Raw genomic sequence first — 20,179 nt, 5'->3', positions numbered from 1 at the left:
ATAGCGTACAAATAATAGCAATATATAGTGTTAAAATAATATTGCAACATATGGCCAAAATACCACCATAAAGTGCTAAAATAATACTGCTACATAGTGCTGAAATAATACCACTATACCATTCCTAAAGAATAATTATATACAGTCCTAAATAATACCAAATATCCAGTACCTTAATAGTATCACCAAATAACTGCATATAAAAGCATTACGCAGTCCCTACATAATATTTCTAAATAGTTCTCATATAATAGCACCATATATTATCCACAATGACTTCAGCTCATTGACAGGTGGGGTGCAGGTCCCCGGCATGGGCACGAAGCAATAACTCCAGAGGTTTGCGGTAATAAGTCAGGTCTGGCAGCCGATTTGCAGTGGATCAAGGACCTGCAAATACATCAAGGTCACATAACTATTAGTGCACAGGTCCTGCATCCAGGGATTAGTTCTACAGGGGCAGTCTGATCTGTACAACTGCAGAGGAGATAAGAGAGGAACCTGAAAAGCTCTCCTGACACCTGTGCTCCTACCAGTCTGGGAGGGGTGGGAAGGAGGATAATGCTGCTGTCAGTGGGGGAAAGGTGGGAAGGGGGCAATGCTGCTGTCAGTGGGGAGAGTTAGGAAGTCAGGCAATGTTGCTGTCAGTGGGGGAGAGGTGAGAAAGGAGACAATGCTGCTGTCAGTGGAAGAGAGGTGGGAAGGAGATAATACTGGTGTCAGTGAATGAGGAGTGAAAAGTGGACAATGCTGCTGACAGTGAGCAAGAGGTAGGAAGGGTAAATGCTGTGAGTGTGTGAGAGATGGAAAGGAAGACAGTGCTGCTGTTCGTGGAGAAAAGGTGGGAACAATCCTGCTGTCAGTGAGGGAGAAGTGGCTAGGGGGATATTGCTTCTGTCAGTGGAAGAAAGGTGGGAAGGAGATAATGCTGCTGCCAGTGGATGAGGAGTGGGAAGGGGGACAATGCTGCTGTCAGTGAGCAAGAGGTAGGAAGGGTAAATGCTGTCAGTGTGTGAGAGATGGAAAGGAAGACAGTGCTGCTGTTCGTGGGGGAAAGGTGGGAACAATCCTGCTGTCAGGGAGAGGTGGATAAGGGGACAATGCTGCTATTAGTGGGGAGATGTGGGAATGGGGACAATGATGCTGTCAGTGAGGCAGAGATGGAAAGACTGACAATGCTGCTGTCAGTGGGCAAGAAGTGGGAATGGGGAAGCACCCAAATCATACTGTAATGCAGTGCTTAAATAACTCTCAAATACTATTCATGTTGAGCTCACATCTAATACCACCATACAGTGTCAAATAGCAATATCATACAGAGTTCACATAATAGTGCCATCCACTGAACCATACAGGTTGCTGTGCCCAAATAACATTGCCATAAGATAAATTCTCACCAGAGGCGGATTCCTTTTCTCTATACCGATTTAAAGGCTTCAACTTGTTCAATAAAGAATCTCCTTTGCTCCTAATCTTAGTATCTGCTCCTTTAAATGGAGCCTGGCAGCTGTTTTGACCCTGAAAAACTGCTGACAGAGCTAGTCAAGCTCCTCAGGGGTGGGGCTAAAAATGTTCCACAAATGGGGATTCAGATGTTGGGAGGTATGATTAGTAGTGCATCTGTCTGGTCACAGCAATTATGAGCAAGGTATGTAAAGTATGCATTGAGGACGCCACATCTGATATGTTTGATGTATCCCTGTGAGGTCACATGACATGCCGTGTGCACAATGGTGAACAAATGGTTAAAAAACCATAAGGTCAAAAAAAACATCCACTCCCCATCCCCCCTTCTCCCATGTGGTTTGGGACAACTGGTGGATTCTGTGCCTGGAGGTGATTTGCTAATTAGTGCTCTCCTTTGTTGGTTTTGTTAAGATAATTATGACTTCAATGCTAAAGTGATAGCAGAAGACCCCCCCCTCCTCCTTCCTGGGCCCCAGGGGCCCCCCCACTGATAACATTTACCTTGTGCCATTTGCATTTTTATACAGAAGAGAAAAGGTGACAAAGATTATAGGCTCAATGAGTGTGTTGAGTGTGTTTAGATTGCAAGCTCTTGGTCTGCAAAGATGTTAAAGATTGGCTCCAGCAGGGGGTGTCACACAGATTTCCTATGGAGAGGTCATACATCGGGGCTCTGGAAAGCTGGGTGATATCAAGGGGTTTTTATAGCATTAGTGTCACGGCATTAAAGGTCTCATTACCCAGGAGCGCTTTATATGTAATGGGCCCCTGGTCTGAGTCTATTCCGTACAGTGACTACATGAGGGGTTTCATGGATTGTCTCCAGTTACATCCAAAGCTACTGTACTTCCAATCCTGTAAGAAGCTGTTGGAAAAAGAGAATAGTGAGTGCAGCTCTGGAGTATAATACAGGATGTAACTCAGTATCAGTACAGGATAAGTAATGTATGTACACAGTGACTGCACCAGCAGAATAGTGAGTGCAGCTCTGGAGTATAATACAGGATGTAACTCAGGATCAGTACAGGATAAGTAATGTATGTAGACAATGACTCCACCAGCAGAATAGTGAGTGCAGCTCTGGAGTATAATACAGGATGTAACTCAGGATCAGTACAGGATAAGTAATGTATGTACACAGTGACTGCACCAGCAGAATAGTGAGTGCAGCTCTGGAGTATAATACAGGATGTAACTCAGGATCAGTACAGGATAAGTAATGTAATGTATGTACAGTGACTGCACCAGCAGAATAGTGAGTGCAGCTCTGGAGTATAATACAGGATGTAACTCAGGATCAGTACAGGATAAGTAATGTATGTACACAGTGACTCCACCAGCAGAATAGTGAGTGCAGCTCTGGAGTATAATACAGGATGTAACTCAGGATCAGTACAGGATAAGTAATGTATGTACAAAGTGACTGCACCAGCAGAATAGTGAGTGCAGCTCTGGAGTATAATACAGGATGTAACTCAGGATCAGTACAGGATAAGTAATGTATGTACACAGTGACTGCACCAGCAGAATAGTGAGTGCAGCTCTGGAGTATAATACAGGATGTAACTCAGGATCAGTGCAGGATAAGTAATGTATGTACACAGTGACTGCACCAGCAGAATAGAGAGTGCAGCTCTGGAGTATATTACATTGACAGTCTTAAATTGAATTGAATGCACAACTTATGTTTGGAAATTGCACAACTTGTTTTTAAAACTGTTATTAATCAGAATTTGCAGAAATCTCCAATTTCTCCATCAAATATCAACAAAATCCCTTTGTTTTTATTTAAAAAAAATTCCCCAGGAGCCGTCATAGATCACTGCCACAGATGACACATCTTATTATTATTTTTTCTCCATCTGTCTCTTATAATTCCATGTACTGCAGCATTCATCCTGAACTCCCCCTCTCATGAATATAATTTCAGAAGTGCAGTGAAGACTGACATGTAGGCCGAGAAATACGAGAGCACAAGCGGGGAAGCACGCATACAGATGTGTGCGCCGTCCGGAATCGGTGCAGAGCTGGGTGACTACTCCTATGGGCTCTTGGAATGCTCTTTCACTCACCCCCTGGTGTAGCAGAGCTCAGCGTCCTCAGGCTCTCACACAATGTCTGCACTAACTTGCTGCTGTGACCAATGAGTAAAATGTAATGTTTTTGTCCCAAGCAGCTGCACAGACCCCTCATGAATAGTGGGCGGATTACAAGGTCTTTCAACTACCCTACAAAACACTGCTGGGGGGGGGGGGGAGGAGGGTCTGGCCTTCCATCTTCTGCGCTAACTCCCCCCCAACACCACCACAGGCTGCAGAACATCACCCTCATTACTTCTCCTCCACCTCAGACCCTTCATGTGGCTTCATCTGCAATTTGCAGAAACCATAATTCTCAAGTCTTGGGAGTAAAGTGGCCACTTGCTGGATTTCTGCTCTCCTCCTCTGATGCAGGAGAAGAAGGAGAAGTTGTGTGTTTTGGTACAAGCCTCCTCTCCTGCGCCTTCCCTTCCCCCCCTCTACCCCCCTTCTCTCAGAGGGGAGGCTCCTATCCTGCTAAAGAAGGGATTGTTTTAGGAGCCAGTCATCCAAAAAGAGGCGAGATCCCATACACAGAGCAAAGCCCAGAACATGCTCACTGCTAACTTCCGAGAAACTTCCCTCTAACCCAAGCAGCTCCAGAACCAAACTCCAGGAGGGCCCTTTAAATCTGCAAAATTCCTGCAACCTAAATGTATCCCGAGGAGAGACGGATTGTTACATTGTAAGGAATCCGGCTGTAGCTTCCTCCGGTAAGTGCACACTCCTCTACTTCTTATTCTTCAAGTTTCCTTAGGGAAGACGAAACCCATCAAGGCCTTCCAGCCATTCCCTAGGACACTGGACTCCTTAATGTTTGGCCCGGTTCTTGGGGTCTGAGGAGACTTTAGTCCCTGAGGTTTTCCAGGCTGGGCCTAGTTGGCTGTGGCTGATCCCGGTGTCCGGGGATTCTTCCTAATCCTGGATCCGGAAGGTTTTCCTTCAAGCAGAAAAATGTGAACAATGTAAGCGAAGAATAAGTAGACATTGTATCCGAGTGTTTTTTATGTTGTTACATGATTTTACGGGGTACAGCGGGGGGCTCGGTGTGCCAGCGGATCTTGATTTGGGAGATGTTGTGTGTATGTCACCTCCTGTCATAGAGTATACAAAATACAATATAAAAAACATTATTATTATATATATATATATTTTTATTTATTTATAATTTATTTTTTGTTTTATTTTTCTATTTTTACCCACTTTATTAAGAATTCCAAAAACAATAATATCTGTCAAAGCTGCATCCGTCTACTGCAGGACATACTTTATACCGAGAGGTTTATAGGACAGATTCAATTTGTAAAAACGTAGCAGAAATATAGAAATATTAACTAAAAAAAATACTTGTAATAAATGGGAAATTCATTTAAATATAATATAAAATATTTTAGAGTTTTCTACTAATGAAATCTTTAACATTTTATTTAATTTAATAAATAATTGTAATTTTAGAAATTGACCTGATTGTTTGTTTTTTTTTCTTTTCTTTTTTCTTTTAACAGTTGAGAGTGTCAAATTTGGTGATTAAAGTTAAAAAAGTGTTATTGCCTGTAGGAAAAAAAAATATATCAAAAACAGTTCTCAGTAATCGTAACAAACAGAAACATAAATTGGAATAATTCCTAATCATAGTGTAATAATTCTAATCTGGTGACGCCATATGTGGCGTGTAGTGTGTGCGGTATAGGGGATTGCGGGGGTCAATATTCCCAAAATATTCAAAAAACTCAAAGTGAAAAAAATCTCCTTGAACCACTTGTTGAAGTGATTAATAATATTAATAAAATGACATTATGTAAAAAAAGATCTAATAAGTTACTTCTATAGGGACGCAAAATCTGGTTTTTGGTACATTGTTTTTGGCGTTTTCAGAACTTTTTGGTCACGTTGATGAAGTCCCGTTTCCTCGGGGTGCCCCCTGTTTCTGTGTCACCCCACAGTTAAGTGCTGCACCCTGAGATGTCATGCAGCACTCTGTCTTGGGGGGATGTATGGGAGTTTTTGGATGTTTTTGTGCCATCAGTGTGTGACGTTTGCACCGAATTCTTGATGCTTCTTGGGTTTAGTTTGGGGTTCCGCTCTGATTCCAGTATTGGGGGTCCGGCTCTTTAGTATTTAGGGGGGATCTGGCTGTCTTGCCCTTTTTTGAGGGTTACAATATCTGGGCCGCACTGTGACTCATGTATAGAAGTTTTCTTCTGGCAGCCATGTTTTATGGTCTGAGAAAGTGGCGCAAAGTTTCTCTGCTCCATGTGACGTCTGTACACAAACTATCCAGTGTGTTATGTTCGTGTCATTGAATCTGCTGAACTACAAGTCACAGCCACAACCTCCAGCAGCCACAGGTTGTAGACCTGGAGTGGTGTCCAGATAAGAAGGTGGCGTTATCTTCTACATAAGTGTCCTTAATGGGTTCAAGAGCGACGACAGCGCCTTAGGAGCGGAGACGCACTTCTCTGATGAAGCAGAGCTTGGTTTGTTCGTTGGATCGGAATTAAGTTGGTCTAAAGGAGCAGAGCCGAGTGTGTTCAAGACCAAATTGTCTTGGTTGGCCATGTTTGTCCAGTGGTGCAGAAATGAGTTTGTCCAGTTGTGCAGAAGTAAGTTTGCTGGTTGGTAAAGACCTGATTACCAAATGAAGCGAATCTAGGATTGTCGGATGGGGCAGAGCTCGCTTTGTCGGATGGGGCAGAGCTCGCTTTGTCGGATGGGGCAGAGCTCGCTTTGTCGGATGGGGCAGAGCTCGCTTTGTCGGATGGGGCAGAGCTCGCTTTGCCGGATGGGGCAGAGCTCGCTTTGTCGGATGGGGCAGAGCTCGCTTTGTCGGATGGGGCAGAGCTCGCTTTGTCGGATGGGGCAGAGCTCGCTTTGTCGGATGGGGCAGAGCTCGCGTTGTCGGATGGGGCAGAGCTCGCTTTGTCGGATGGGGCAGAGCTCGCTTTGTCGGATGGGGCAGAGCTCGCTTTGTCGGATGGGGCAGAGCTCGCTTTGTCGGATGGGGCAGAGCTCGCTTTGTCGGATGGGGCAGAGCTCGCTTTGTCGGATGGGGCAGAGCTCGCTTTGTCGGATGGGGCAGAGCTCGCTTTGCCGGATGGGGCAGAGCTCGCTTTGCCGGATGGGGCAGAGCTCGCTTTGCCGGATGGGGCAGAGCTCGCTTTGCCGGATGGGGCAGAGCTCGCTTTGCCGGATGGGGCAGAGCTCGCTTTGCCGGATGGGGCAGAGCTCGCTTTGCCGGATGGGGCAGAGCTCGCTTTGCCGGATGGGGCAGAGCTCGCTTTGCCGGATGGGGCAGAGCTCGCTTTGCCGGATGGGGCAGAGCTCGCTTTGCCGGATGGGGCAGAGCGCGCTTTGCCGGATGGGGCAGAGCGCGCTTTGCCGGATGGGGCAGAGCGCGCTTTGCCGGATGGGGCAGAGCGCGCTTTGCCGGATGGGGCAGAGCGCGCTTTGCCGGATGGGGCAGAGCTCGCTTTGCCGGATGGGGCAGAGCTCGCTTTGCCGGATGGGGCAGAGCTCGCTTTGCCGGATGGGGCAGATGCGTTTTTCACATTTCATAGTGATATTACAAATCCCTGCAGGTACAGATACGATTGTATCCATACTTAGAGATATCACTATGTATCTCCTTAAAAGGTTAAAAGGCGACTCCAGCTCTGCTACATCTGCGCTTTCTGTATAGGCACTGAATGTATTACACAACCCCAGAGGCTGCCCAGACAGCACAACATATGGATATCCCCCATTAGAGATGCAGCGGTGACAATATATCATTGACAGGACAGGTCCCATCTGATGAAACTATCCTCTAACCAGAGCTGCAACGTATGGAATTGTAAGAGGGGAGGGGCTAGAAGAGTGACAACCGCTCTGTTAATTTGTGGCTTCCATAGTAGTTTTCGCAGTCTGTCCCCAAATCAGGTCAGAAATTGAACCATGTAAAATCAATCTGGGGGTCAGTTACTTTATGTCGGTTATATATATATCTCCATCAGTTTTGGGTGGAGTTTCCCTTTAAGCCCTTTGTGGCCCCCTATACCCTCCCATCTAGTGCTCCAGCAGCAGGGTCCTGTCGACCATGGAGGTGTTAGTCATAGGACCATGCCACATGCTGCTCGGTGGTGGAGCAGACCTTGGTGCGGGGACCTGCTCTGTGTCATGGCTTTATGGGGGGATTCCGAGGTGTGAGATCAGACTACAAAGTGGGCAAGGTGTACGTGTGTGACCGCAGGATATTGGAGGGGGGGGGGGTAATGGCCTATAAAATGCAAGGGGTTCAGGGCGAGGGTCTGCAGATTGTCCCTGACGTAAAGGACCCAATTCTAGAGTACATTACAGCCTGAATGTAAGGCATCTGGTGCCTCGTGCCTCTGCAGTGCCGCCGGTGATTTCATCATCACTCGGTGAAGCTATATGCAGGGCCCATTAAATAATCTATGAGGGGAGACAACTTGGGTGACCTTAAGGGCAGTGCCTGGCACCTTTAAGAGGGTGTATTGTACCCACTACCCACCCATTACAGGTGACTGCCCCTTTAATTTTCACTATTTATTAGCGACTTGGCATCCAGAGCCTTGTAGAATGGAAAGCCAAATGAAAGTTGTGCTGGGATTGGACGTTAGGTGCAACAAAAGGCAATTTTTTCCCTTTTATGGTTTTAAATAGTGTGGTAGAGATGGCTATAGTGTGGTAGAGATGGTTATAGTGTGGTAGAGATGACTATAGTGTGGTAGAGATGACTATAGTGTGGTAGAGATGACTATAGTGTGGTAGAGATGGCTATAGTGTGGTAGAGATGGCTATAGTGTGGTAGAGATGACTATAGTGTGGTAGAGATGACTATAGTGTGGTAGAGATGGCTATAGTGTGGTAGAGATGGCTATAGTGTGGTAGAGATGACTATAGTGTGGTAGAGATGACTATAGTGTGGTAGAGATGACTATAGTGTGGTAGAGATGACTATAGTGTGGTAGAGAGGACTATAGGGTGGTAGAGATGGCTATAGTGTGGTAGAGATGACTATAGTGTGGTAGAGATCATCACTATAGTGTGGTAGAGATGACTATAGTGTGGTAGAGATGACTATAGTGTGGTAGAGATGACTATAGTGTGGTAGAGATGACTATAGTGTGGTAGAGATGACTATAGTGTGGTAGAGATGGCTATAGTGTGGTAGAGATGACTATAGTGTGGTAGAGATGACTATAGTGTGGTAGAGATGGCAATAGTGTGGTAGAGATGACTATAGTGTGGTAGAGATGGCTATAGTGTGGTAGAGATGGCTATAGTGTGGTAGAGATGGCTATAGTGTGGTAGAGATCATCACTATAGTGTGGTAGAGATGGCTATAGTGTGGTAGAGATGGCTATAGTGTGGTAGAGATGGCTATAGTGTGGTAGAGATGACTATAGTGTGGTAGAGATGGCTATAGTGTGGTAGAGATGGCTATAGTGTGGTAGAGCTGACTATAGTGTGGTAGAGATGACTATAGTGTGGTAGAGATGACTATAGTGTGGTAGAGATGACTATAGTGTGGTAGAGATGGCTATAGTGTGGTAGAGATGGCTATAGTGTGGTAGAGATGACTATAGTGTGGTAGAGATGACTATAGTGTGGTAGAGATGGCTATAGTGTGGTAGAGATGACTATAGTGTGGTAGAGATGACTATAGTGTGGTAGAGATGACTATAGTGTGGTAGAGATGACTATAGTGTGGTAGAGATGACTATAGTGTGGTAGAGATGACTATAGTGTGGTAGAGATGACTATAGTGTGGTAGAGATGACTATAGTGTGGTAGAGATGACTATAGTGTGGTAGGGATGGCTATAGTGTGGTAGAGATGGCTATAGTGTGGTAGAGATGGCTATAGTGTGGTAGAGATGGCTATAGTGTGGTAGAGATGGCTATAGTGTGGTAGAGATGGCTATAGTGTGGTAGAGATGGCTATAGTGTGGTAGAGATGACTATAGTGTGGTAGAGATGGCTATAGTGTGGTAGAGATGACTATAGTGTGGTAGAGATGACTATAGTGTGGTAGAGATGACTATAGTGTGGTAGAGATGACTATAGTGTGGTAGAGATGACTATAGTGTGGTAGAGATGACTATAGTGTGGTAGAGATGACTATAGTGTGGTAGAGATGACTATAGTGTGGTAGAGATGACTATAGTGTGGTAGAGATGACTATAGTGTGGTAGAGATCATCACTATAGTGTGGTAGAGATGACTATAGTGTGGTAGAGATGACTATAGTGTGGTAGAGATGGCTATAGTGTGGTAGAGATGACTATAGTGTGGTAGAGATGGCTATAGTGTTATTACGGATCACTGTTGTGTGGCACTGATCACTGTTGTGTGGCACTGATCACTGTTGTGTGGCACTGATCACTGTTGTGTGGCACTGATCACTGTTGTGTGGCACTGATCACTATTGTGTAGGACAGATCACTACTTTGTGACATAAAAATTACTTTGTGTTTTCGTGTTCACAAAATGTATTCTGTGCTATAACATGTGCTAGATCAGGGATCAGCAACCTTCAGCACTCCAGCTTCTGGGAAACTACAACTCCCAGCATGCACACTTTCTTGGCTGTTCTTGTAAATCTCATAGAAGTGAAAGGAGGATACTGGGAGTTGTAGTTTCAGAACAGCTGGAGTGCCGGAGTTTGCTGATCCCTGAGCTGGATTTCTTGGTGTGATCTTGATGTCATATACTGTGGCGGGGTTTAATGCAGAGGGCTCTGGACTAAAGAGCTTACAATCTAACCTTCTACAGAAGGGAATTCTGTGACCTGTCTTTATGGCGCTGAGGTTCAGGTGGGTCCCAGTTCTGGTGATGGAGAACTTTCCTGTCTCCGATCAGAAATTATGCGATGATTTCAGCCAGAAGTCAAATGAGGACAGACCTGCGATTAACTCTTCATGTGCCGGCAGCCAGCCAGGGCGCGCACACAGCGCACACGCCCCGTCTTCCTCCCTGCAGACTGAAATCTGATCCTTTCCCCTTCGTATGTGAAAAGTGCATTACTGTAATTTGGGGGTCATTCACTAAAGAGAGCCCAGTTATAGTGGAGGATGCAGCAGCGATGTCACAGAGCCGCGCACATTACCGCCACGTAGTGCTGCACTCTCGTACAGATAGAGTGAGACCATCATACTACCGTGAACCTTCGGTACGTAGCGTCCAGCAGCTGTCCCTGCTCTTCAGCTCATTAGGGGATTGTTCAACAGGGGGCAGCAGTGAGCACAGGAACCTGACAAATGATTCATATTACTGCCTGCTACCAGCTCTAATGGCATTGGCGCTATATGCAAATGAGGGGGTGGGGCCAATTGCAGCACTATTTGCCCCTGAGGTCCAAAATTTTTGCCCGATGCTTGAATCCCGCCTGGGAATGTCTCCACAATGACATAGGAGTCCCCTTTTTTAATGCAAATTTGCACAAGCTCTTCCCTTTGCAAATCTGGTTAAGCGCCACCCTTTTGCAAATCTGGTTAAGCGCCACCCTTTTGCAAATCTGGTTAAGCGCCACCCTTTTGCAAATCTGGTTAAGCGCCACCCTTTTGCAAATCTGGTTAAGCGCCACCCTTTTGCAAATCTGGTTAAGCGCCACCCTTTTGCAAATCTGGTTAAGCTCCACCCTTTTGCAAATCTGGTTAAGCTCCACCCTTTTGCAAATCTGGTTAAGCTCCACCCTTTTGCAAATCTGTTTAAGCTCCACCCTTTTGCAAATCTGGTTAAGCTCCACCCTTTTGCAAATCTGGTTAAGCGCCACCCTTTTGCAAATCTGGTTAAGCGCCACCCTTTTGCAAATCTGGTTAAGCGCCACCCTTTTGCAAATCTGGTTAAGCGCCACCCTTTGACAATCTACGTAGGCTCCACCCTTTGACAATCTACGTAAACTCCAGCCTTCGAAAAAATTTCCGTAAGCTCCACCCTTTGCAGTCTCCACTAGAAAAACTTGTCCCCATCAAAAAACATTTCAAATTTTTTGCTATAACTAAGCCTTCGTAGAAAGTATTCACGCCCTGCAACCCCTCCCCTTGATGATTTTTGCGCTGCAGTATAGTGACAAGTTACAGCCGAGGGGTGTGAATACTTTTCACGGACGGACGCTGGCGGTATTTTTGTGCCAGTTGAAGACTAATGAATCACGTTGCCAAATGATTCCAGCGATCAGTGGGTGAGGGGGCGGTTTTATTGCGCCCGTTGCGTTCACATCAGGCGGCATTATAGGGTTTCCTGTAAGTTTCACTGCGCTCCACTTTAATAATGGGACGGAGTCATTTACTGCGGCCTCCAGCTGTGGTTAATTAGAAGCCGGTGCGGCCGAGGGATAAAGGACGCGATTGTCTGCGGCGGCGGGTTATAATGTGTCGCCCAGAAGTGGCTCATATAATATCGCAATTACACGTCCACCATAGGACGCCCTATAAACGTAAGGGTCCAGAATAGAAGGGCCCGCATTCCTCCGCGCGCCCCCTCCCCCGCCTCCTCCCACCTGGTGACAGCTTTGGAGTTTTACAGGCTGATTTGCCTCAAGGGCTGAGATGCCGCAAACCTTAAGAAAACACGACCTCGGGTCGTTAATACCATCCCCCGGTCACCTGAAACCTCAAACCCCAAACCCCAGCGCCTCAAACCACTCAGGAGGAAAGTCAGCAGCTGGAGGCTTCCAGCCTCTGCCCTGAGTCTATACAGCACAGGGTCCACGAAATTCCTGTACTCTGGCATCTGATGATCCGCCGCTGCGGAGCAGACGTCCAGATAATGCCGCTGCGGAGCAGAAATCCTGATAATGCGGCGCGGAGCAGGCGTCCAGATAATGCGGCGCGGAGCAGACGTCCCGATGATACGGCGCGGAGCAGACGTCCAGATAATGCGGCGAGGAGCAGACGTCCCGATAATGCGGCGCGGAGCAGAAGTCCAGATAATGCGTCGCGGAGCAGAAGTCCAGATAATGCGGCGCGGAGCAGACGTCCCGATGATACGGCGCGGAGCAGACGTCCCGATAATGCGTCGCGGAGCAGAAGTCCCGATAATGGGTCGCGGAGCAGAAGTCCCGATAATGGGTCGCGGAGCAGAAGTCCCGATAATGGGTCGCGGAGCAGAAGTCCAGATAATGCGGCGCGGAGCAGAAGTCCAGATAATGCGGCGCGGAGCAGAAGTCCAGATAATGCGGCGCGGAGCAGAAGTCCCGATAATGCGGCTCGGAGCAGAAGTCCAGATAATGCGGCGCGGAGCAGAAGTCCAGATAATGCGGCGCGGAGCAGAAGTCCAGATAATGCGGCGCGGAGCAGAAGTCCCGATAATGCGGCGCGGAGCAGAAGTCCCGATAATGCGGCGCGGAGCAGAAGTCCCGGCGGATTATCCGTCAGTCTGCTGTATTGTCCTCGCCATGATGAGCGTTGGCGAGGTTGACGTAGGCGATGCCATCAGATCGCACAAATGATTGGCCCCTGTGACTATAGTGCGGTCTGTTGGGTTTCCCTGATGGGCAAGATTCTGCTGTGTGCTGCCATATTGTGTCCTGCATTTCTGCCAGCTCTGCATGGCAGTATCCGGGCACTGTATTATAGCGGTATTATTTGGCCACTATATGGGAACGTTTTTTGAGCACCGTATGTATGAGCAATGTATAGTTATAGTATATGAACATTGTATGGCGGTATTTAGAGATGAAATTCGTTCACACTTCGTTTACTGGTAAAAGGTGAATAATTACGTTACGGACTCCGTTACCACGGACCATAGCGCAATTCTATGACGGAATGCATAATGTCATAATAGAAGTCTATGGGCTGCAAAACGGATCCGTCCCATTTCCGTTATGCAGGGGAGGACTGTGCACAAGAGCTTACAATCTATACGCAGATCTAGCTCCACACTGGGCAGACTCCAGCCCTGAGCAGTGACAGGCGACATGTTATATCAGTATACTGTGTATTATAGGCCTCCGGCTGGGGAGTATTAATAGCGCTGCTCGTCCTATCGATCTTCCAGGAAGGAGAACGTCGATCAATTCTTCTTTCTTCCTGAATTTAAGCTCCAGCTCGTAGTGAACAAGGAGCCGGAGGAACTTTTTTAAGAACTCCGATATATTGACCCGGGGAAGTGTCGCCGCCGGCCTCATACACAGTTTTCAAGGACAAACACCAAGACTTTGCTTCGTCTTGTGCTCGTCTTCAGTTACTTTAGACTTTCTACTCCATTCACATCCAAATCTGCATCCACAGTTCTGCTGGTTTCCTTCATTCTGCAGAGTGGTTGCTGCCCAGTGCTGATGAGGACTGTGCAGAGTCTGTTGTGGCACAGAGCTGGCACCGCGGCTGTAATCCTAGAACCCCCGGGAGGTTCGGTAACTGGAGATTCCCCGGGGTTCACCCTTCTCCTCCGGGGCTCCTCTTAGGAGTCAGAAGATTCTTCTTCTTTCCAGTTTGTGGAGCCGAGAGTCACCCACATAATACATAGCACCGCCATATCGTGCTCAGTAACCCCTTCACAGCCAGCGTTCCTGCTCCTGCCACTCACATGCTGCATCACACTAGATACACAGCTCAGGAGACAGTATCACACAGGGTAGGATTAGATACACAGCTCAGAAGACAGTATCACACAGGGTAGGATTAGATACACAGCTCAGCAGACAGTATCACACAGCATAGGATTAGATACACAGCTCAGAAGACAGTATCACACAGGATAGGATTAGATACACAGCTCAGCAGGCAGTATCACACAGGATAAGATTAGATACACAGCTCAGCAGGCAGTATCACACAGGATAGGATTAGATACACAGCTCAGCAGACAGTATCACACAGGATAGGATTAGATACACAGCTCAGCAGGCAGTATCACACAGGATAGGATTAGATACACAGCTCAGCAGACAGTATCACACAGGACAGGATTAGATACACAGCTCAGCAGACAGTATCACACAGGACAGGATTAGATACACAGCTCAGCAGACAGTATCACACAGGATAGGATTAGATACACAGCTCAGCAGGCAGTATCACACAGGATAGGATTAGATACACAGCTCAGCAGACAGTATCACACAGGATAGGATTAGATACACAGCTCAGCAGGCAGTATCACACAGGATAGGATTAGATACACAGCTCAGCAGACAGTATCACACAGGACAGGATTAGATACACAGCTCAGCAGACAGTATCACACAGGACAGGATTAGATACACAGCTCAGCAGACAGTATCACACAGGATAGGATTAGATACACAGCTCAGCAGACAGTATCACACAGGATGGAATTAGATACACAGCTCAGCAGACAGTATCACACAGGATAGGATTAGATACACAGCTCAGCAGACAGTATCACACAGGATAGGATTAGATACACAGCTCAGCAGACTGTATCACACAGGATAGGATTAGATACACAGCTCAGCAGACAGTATCACACAGGATAGGATTAGATACACAGCTCAGCAGACAGTATCACACAGGGTAGGATTAGATACACAGCTCAGCAGACAGTATCACACAGGATAGGATTAGATACACAGCTCAGCAGACAGTATCACACAGGATAGGATTAGATACACAGCTCAGCAGACAGTATCACACAGGATAGGATTAGATACACAGCTCAGCAGGCAGTATCACACAGGATAGGATTAGATACAGAAGCTCAGCAGACAGTATCACACAGGATGGGATTAGATACGTGTAATGTGGGATGGGTCCAGTATAGTGTGTGGGGGAGGGGAGAAGACATGGTCCTAAACATGTAATTGTTTGGAGGTCCTCAGGCCTCCCGCTGGGCAGTGGGATAAGTGCACTTGACTAGAGCAAACTTCCAGATTATCGGAGCTTTTCTTTACATTGTTTTTACAAGGGATTTAAAGGGTTTATTTAGAGAGCCCTGAGCGGTCACCATATCCGGGCGCTGTGCGCCCTGTGGGGGGAGCCCTCACTATACACAGTGCGGTCAGTGTGGGAGTGATGTCACAATAGTGATGTCACCGCTGATCTCTAGTGATGGATAGGCGGCATTCTCAGTGATGTCACCGCTGATCTCTAGTGATGGATAGGCGGCATTCTCAGTGATGTCACCGCTGATCTCTAGTGATGGATAGGCGGCATTCTCAGTGATGTCACTGTTGATCTCTAGTGAATGGATAGGCGGTAATCTGAGTTATTAGTGTGAATCTGCTCTTTGGTTCTGCGGTTTTTCTTACGTTCTTTGGATCATTTATTTATTTAGTCGCACAAAAGGAAAAAAAAAGTCAACAAGTTGCGGCGTGGAGCGGCCTCCAATAGCGGCATCACACAGAGCCGGAGATTAGCTAAATCCACATCGACCTTTTCTCTCGCCGGGCTCTCATGTTTGCTCTGAACACAGTGGGAAGTGTGAAGTGGCTGCTGGAAGCAGGTGACACAAAGTACCAAGTGCAAACACGTGTAGGGATGCGGTAATCCCAAAGGAAAATTAAAGGGATTGTCCACTTTTTAGTACAAACCTGTCGTAATGACCTATTTACATAATGATGATGGGGGGGCGCAGACACAACACTATAGACCGCTGTAGGACTCAAAAACATTCTACAGCATGGCTCCACCCACCACGACAAAGATCATCATGGACGCGCATGTTGACTGAGAACTGATTAGATTGGTGCAAAGTTTCCCATGTCTGCCCCTGAAATAATGCAATCTGAGTGTTTAGAGAGCAGCGCCACCCAGTGGTCCAGTACTCGTCCTGTTATTGTGTGACATAGGCTGGGTTTACACAGTGCAGTCTCAACGGGGGTCTCAGTGAGCTGTCTGCCATGTGTTACCTGTGGCAGGTGGAACATGTGAACCGAACCTTAAGATGTTCATGGTTCTAGATGATGAATTTCGGGTGCCTGTGATTTTAGATGCTGACATTGGTGTTCATGATTCTAGTAGCTGAAGTTAAGAAGTTCTTGGTTCTAGGAGCTGAAGTTCGTGAATACATGGCCTAGGAGCTGGATTTGAGCAGTTCATGGTTCCAGGAGCTGACGTTGAGGTGTTTGTGGTTCCAGGAGCTGACGTTGAGGAGTTTGTGGTTCTAAGGGCTGACATTGAGGAGTTAATTGCTTTAGGAGTTAATGTTGAGGAGTTCATGGTTCTCTGAGCTAATACTGAGGAGTTCATGGTTCTAGATGCTGATGTTGAGGAGTTAGTGGTTCTAGGAGCTAAAGTTGAGGAGTTCATGGCTCTAGGAGTTAATACTGAGAAGTTCATGGTTCTAGATGCAGATGTTGAGGAGTTCAGGGTACCTTTTGAACTGAAGTCAGGAGTTCATAGTTCTAGGAGCTAACGTTGAGGAGTTCATGGTTCTAGGAGGTGACATTGAAGAGTTCATGGTTCTAGGAGCTGAAGTCAGGAGTTCTTGGTTCCAGGAGCTGATGTTGAGGAGTTTGTGGTTCTAGGAGCTGATGTTGAGGAGTTCATTATTTTAGGAGCTAATACATGGTTCTAGATGCTGATGTTCAGGAGTTTATGGTTCTAAGAACTGAAGTCAGGAGTTCATAGTTCTAGGAGCTAACGTTGAGGAGTTCATGGTTCTAGGAGCTGAAGTCCGTGAATACATGGCCTAGGAGCTGGATTTGAGCAGTTCATGGTTCCAGGAGCTGACGTTGAGGTGTTTGTGGTTCCAGGAGCTGACGTTAAGGAGTTTGTGGTTCTAGGAGCTGACGTTGAGGAGTTTGTGGTTCTAGGGGCTGACGTTGAGGAGTTAATTGCTTTAGGAGTTAATGTTGAGGAGTTCATGGTTCTCGGAGCTAATACTGAGGAGTTCATGGTTCTAGATGCTAATGTTGAGGAGTTAGTGGTTCTAGGAGCTAAAGTTGAGGAGTTCATGGCTCTAGGAGTTAATACTGAGAAGTTCATGGTTCTAGATGCAGATGTTGAGGAGTTCAGGGTACCTTTTGAACTGAAGTCAGGAGTTCATAGTTCTAGGAGCTAACGTTGAGGAGTTCATGGTTCTTCGAGCTGAAGTTGAGCAGTTTACGGTTCTAGGAGCTAAAGTCAGAAGTTTATGGTTCTAGACCCTTGTAGTTTATGGTGGTCATAGTTCTGGTTGTTCATGGTTTTAGATGCTGAAGTTCAGGTATTTATGATTCTAAAGTTTAAGGTTCTAAAATCTATACTCTGTAGTACAGGTGTTTGATGGTTCTAGATATGGTAGACACTGAACCTCTTGCTAACAGCTGAAGTTCAAGTCTTCATGGTTCTTGAAACTAAAGTTCAAGTCTTTATGGTTATAGGAGCTGAGGTTCAGGTCTTCATGAAGTTTATGGTTCTAGACAACAAAGTTCATTATGTTAGACACTGAATTTCAGGTGCACATGCTTCTAGACTCTGAGAGAAAAATCCTAAAACTGAGGATTACTGCTACACCTAGGTAGAACTTCTGTCACAAAGTACTTTAACCGTCTGTTCCCAGTTTTTTTTTTTTTATATGGTGACCTAAGGAGCAGAATGAACACATACAATGACCATCTACTCCACATACTCCAGGCAGATAAAGAAGGGGGAGCAGAATTGTTTTTGGACCTTTATAATAGATGAAGTGCTCTGGACACTCCATTAAATTTCAAGGACTCTGAGCTGTGTGTGCAGGGACTTGTCGCCATTGCACGGTTGGCAGGAGTTTTTTTGGCCTAGGCCATGTCTTCGAGGCGGGTGGTCAGACATCACTCTCGTCTTAAGCAGCTGTTTTTTCTATTTACGCGTTAACCTTTCTCTATGCCAAGCCTTTGTATCTTTAAAAGCCTCCTTCCCTCCAGCTATTGCAGGTTTTCTGCGGGCAGCTGGCACCTCTGCTTGCTTTTTAACTTTTAGATTTTTTTTTTTTATTTAGTCTCCTATTTTTTGAAACCTTACCCCTCCTCAGTACTCCTAAACTGCAGCAAAGTCTTTTCTCTGAGACCCCCGATCCTCTCCAGATTGGGACCCTTAAGCAACCTTGGTCTTTTGTCCCTTTTCAATAAAAGGAGAAAAAAAAATGAAAGGAAGGAGGGGGGTAGAGAAATAAAGAAAAATGACCCACGGGGCAATAGTCTCTTGAGCCAGCTTGCTGCATTACAATGAATACGGACTCTATTAAGCCTCGTTCTGCCTGTTAGTGTTTCCACGGGCAACGCAGCCCCCATATGGAAAGCATGCAATATATTAGTGGGTCTCATTGTGGGCCCGATCCATGACTGGCAGTTGTAGTCCCTCCTCACACTTGACACTGCCTGTGTTTATCTAATGCGTAGAGGGGGGGCTGTTAGCTAATGTATTGTCCTGTGCTATGAGAGGGGTAGAGGGAGGGGGAACCGAGGTGGAAGAGAGAAGTCTCCATGAATATTCAAGAAGCGTCGTCAATGCTCGTGAGGAAAAAAAAAAGCAGATGGAATTCATGTTGAGAGGCATCCCCCCCCTACTATTAAACCAATGATCCCCCAAAAAACCCTCTCCCACCCCTACCCCATCCAGTTCTCTGGCATCCCAAGAGTGTGGGATCTGCACTTATCCAATTAGCAAGCTTGTCAAGTTGAGTTGATAGTGAGCAAAGGGACGTAAATTAAAGAGAATTGGGGGAAAAGGGGGAAAGTAAAGACCACTCCGTTCTTCTTCTTCTTCTTCCCCCTCCAGGTCTTTTGTACTTTTGCTCTTTATCCGGCCTTGAATGAGATTGAGCTAAAATAATTGTAGGGTTTAAGAAGCGAAGTCTATGAGAAATCCCTCCTGTGCGAGGGTAGAACGCCAGGTCCTCTTGGAAGAGACCTGAGATGTTTGGACTGGGCGTCCTTCTGCAAGGAATTTGTTTAGTTTCTGTGGACTCTTCCAAATTTATATTTTCTCCCAGCTTTTATTGAGCTGATCCCACGTCCACCGTTCCTAGGTGGTCTGAGTATTCTTGATTGTTGAGGTGAAAGTTGGCACGCCAGTGCGTATATCCCTTTCAGGTCACCGTCTGGAGCTTCATCTGCCAAGATGGAGTTGGCAGGTCCTTCTTGATACCCATCCGGTCGCACCTTATTTAATCTGTCCTTCACTGCTTTTTCCACCTCTCGACTTTCTATGATCTTACCAGCCCTGGTCCATCTGGTCCTACTCATGTTCTCTCTCATATATATATTTTTTTTAAGGGTCTTGTCTTCTGTAGTGACCCAGTTACCCTATACCTTTCTCTTCGAGAGTCTGGAAGAGTCTCAGGCTGTCGGTAGGAGGATGTATTGCATTCCAGAAGATGTGTCCAACCTATAATCCCACTGATAGAAAACAGAACCGGGACAGATGAGGAAGAATTCTCCTCTTTGGTGGTCAATTCTATAAATCTCCTAGGAATTTACTTTATGATGCACAGTAATTCATTTTGTATGGGCGCCCAGGCAGAGCTTAGATGCAGATCTAAAAACCTAAGACCGGCAATGCACATTCTTAAAGGGGCTCATCTATGGATTCTCATTTGGACAATGTAAGTTTGTCATTGCCCAGTGCTACCCAAAAAAAAATCATAAGAGGTATACATAGAGAATGGGGGGCTCATAGCAGAAGTTCCTACAGCCCCCAACCTGGCTAATGTTACAGGCCAAGACCTACTAGCACTGGGCCATTTGTCATTCCTGGCAGCTCTTTT

At 46.4% G+C, this 20,179-nt stretch overlaps 1 protein-coding gene across 2 annotated transcripts in view; it reads left to right on the top strand.

The window, feature by feature from the left end:
* Window positions 1–4,108: 4,108 nt before the first annotated feature.
* The window catches only part of BOC (BOC cell adhesion associated, oncogene regulated), a 43,583-nt gene continuing 27,512 nt past the window's right edge, over window positions 4,109–20,179 (top strand). For both annotated transcript variants that reach the window (XM_040422860.1, XM_040422859.1), the window contains exon 1: window positions 4,109–4,258. The gene's annotated coding sequence lies outside the window, so the exon portion shown is untranslated. The remainder of the gene's footprint in view (window positions 4,259–20,179) is intronic.

This window comes from Bufo bufo, chromosome 3 (assembly GCF_905171765.1).
Source record: "Bufo bufo chromosome 3, aBufBuf1.1, whole genome shotgun sequence".
Taxonomy (NCBI): domain Eukaryota; kingdom Metazoa; phylum Chordata; class Amphibia; order Anura; family Bufonidae; genus Bufo; species Bufo bufo.
Note: the sequence above shows the minus strand (reverse complement) of the source record. Positions and strands in the feature narration are given on the sequence as shown.